The sequence below is a fragment of the Rhipicephalus microplus genome, chromosome 4 (assembly GCF_043290135.1).
Source record: "Rhipicephalus microplus isolate Deutch F79 chromosome 4, USDA_Rmic, whole genome shotgun sequence".
NCBI lineage: Eukaryota > Metazoa > Arthropoda > Arachnida > Ixodida > Ixodidae > Rhipicephalus > Rhipicephalus microplus.
The window spans coordinates 155521785-155524268 of record NC_134703.1 but is presented as its reverse complement, the minus strand read 5'-3'; the positions used below and the strand labels follow the sequence as shown (position 1 = coordinate 155524268).

Sequence of the window (2484 nt, the reverse complement as noted above, 5' to 3'; positions counted from 1 at the left end):
TGTATATTGCAATATCGGCTTTAGTCAGCGCTGCAACAAGACGCGGGCGTCTTTACCCGCATTTTCTTCTTGTGTGTTTTCTAGCTTGCCAATCATCTTCACGGGGTGAAATTGGTGTTTTTCTCGTGTGAAAGTTAAATTTACTGACACGCGAAGAAGTGTAAATTCAGTGTTCTCTGTCCACGACCACTAGCATATTATTTTTTTAAAATGTATTGAACAGCTTCGGATCACTTTTCTGAAGTAATATACTATTTGAAGGTCAACTTTATTGAAAGAGTTAATCTATTGAAATCATATTGAAAGTCCTAGGTAAGCAGCCGCCAGTGAGGATCGAACTCACGACCGCTGGTTTACAAGACCAGCGCTCTGCCACTGAGCTATAGTGGCCACGGCGAGGGCGGGTAGCATATCGCCGGAGTTGTCGCAGCTGTTCAACATCTTTTTTTTTCTTCGTATTGTTTTATGACGACATTTATTCGAGTGTTTTGGAGCACGCATTACCTCTGAAAATGCCACTCGGGTCAGCAGCATGGCAATTTGCTGCCACGAAAGTGCTATTGTATTCAAGCAGAAAGTGCGGGTGTTTTTTAGCCGATGGCGCCCCTCGTATGAAAGCGGCGTTATTTATACACTGATGGTTTATTTATTTACGTTAGTTCCTTGCGTTTACGTGTAGGCAACAAACAATTTTTCGAAGGAATCAAATATGATAAACGGCGTTAGGTCAGGCCTCGTTCGGCAGGTTAATAATAATAATAATAATAATAATAATAATAATAATAATAATAATAATAATAATAATAATAATAATAATAATATAATAATAATAATAATAATAATAATAATAATATAATAATAATATTTATTCAACGTGTGCAGGAACAACTATAATGTATTTGTACAGGCACACGAAATATTAAATGATGAATAATGCAACACTGAGAGTCAGAAGTAAATACAAATAAAAAAAACAGCATATGCGCATAGACAAACTGAAGTCAATAGAAAGAGGCAAAAAATAAGACAGCATTATACAAATTGACGTGGAATGAAAAGTCACACTGCCGCCTCGCAGACGGCAGGCGGAGGTAGAGAGAATTTTCGCGCTGAGCAAAACTCTGTTAGGACAACGCTAACCTCGGATGAAATCATTGACTCTGAACCTCAAAAAATGTCATTATCAATTAAGTTATCATTATGCAGACATTATATTCTGTTATTGATAGAGTATTGAAAGACGCAAGCTGGAACACCAAACGCCCAAGTCTCTCAGGTTAGTTTACGCTGAATTAAAAAAAAATATGTTCAAACTATTGAGAGCTATAAGAAAGGAGTATGCTCTGCATTAGCTTGCAATGAAGCGTACAGATCCGTCCGATTTGCTCGGCAGAAAAGAGGTGGCATAGTTGAAAGAAACAAAAACAGGCCACTCACTGATTTTAAAAGAAAAGAAGAAAGACGTTTTTTTCGCATCTGTTGTTCACAATGTCTAAGCAACAGGTTCTTATGTGTACAGCTTTGAGCGCATGACGCAAACTCTGGGAGCACGGTTGGTTTATAGTGACATATGATCTATTAGTTTTGTTGTCTAAATTATTAGTGATTCGAGGTTGAGTCTGGTTGTCAAATTCTCCTCTGTGGCCATGATGCGTGCGGTGGCCCTGTTTAGCTTGTGGCCCATCTTTTCGGCATGGTGTGCGAGTGCACATGTCAGTGGCTCGTTCTTGGTGACGTCTGCTGAAGCTGCCACTTTCGCCAATGCACACCGATTCGCAATCAGCTCATGGGATCTTGCATAGATCACACCAGGAGAGCGTTGCCGAGGCAACAGGATCCTCTAAGCAGCGCTTTCCTGGTGTGTAAAACTATTATTATTATTATTATTATTATTATTATTATTATTATTATTATTATTATTATTATTATTATTATTATTATTATTATTATTATTATTATTATTACTTAATTCATGGTGGGATAACAATAACTTCTGTCTGAATACCTAAAATACCAAAAGCATGAGTATATATCGTATATATCACAAAATATTCATAGTGTCATTTTCATACTCTGCCAATACCATGTCCTTGTGTCAGGTATATGAATTCAGGGGTGTTGATGTTCTTTTTGATAGCATCCTCAATTTTTCTTCTCACACCTAACGTATACTGTCACGCGAGCCAAGGAAATACCGATAGCCAAGGAAAGTGTGTTGCTTAATGCAATGCATACAATTATTTACATAAACGAATTAATTCTTAGTATGGAGCAATAATCTAGTTTTTATACGTATGTAGTTTTGTGAACATGTTAGGATAATGAAACAGGTTCGCGCACACCAGTCTCAAAGCCACGCGCTTTGTTTTCCAAGAAAACTGCCTGATGGCGCTCATGTCTCACGTGTGACGTGACTTGATGCGTTCTTTCACCTCCGCTGCATGCTCGAGGCGCTCTAACGTAGCGCCTCCAGAATACCATTCA

General features: G+C 38.1%; 1 non-coding gene across 1 annotated transcript; it reads right to left on the bottom strand.

Moving 5' to 3' along the window:
• Positions 1-318: 318 nt before the first annotated feature.
• Positions 319-390, bottom strand: TRNAT-UGU (transfer RNA threonine (anticodon UGU)). Its single transcript has one exon. It is a non-coding gene; the product is annotated as a tRNA-Thr (tRNA).
• Between the last annotated feature and the right edge of the window lie 2094 nt (positions 391-2484).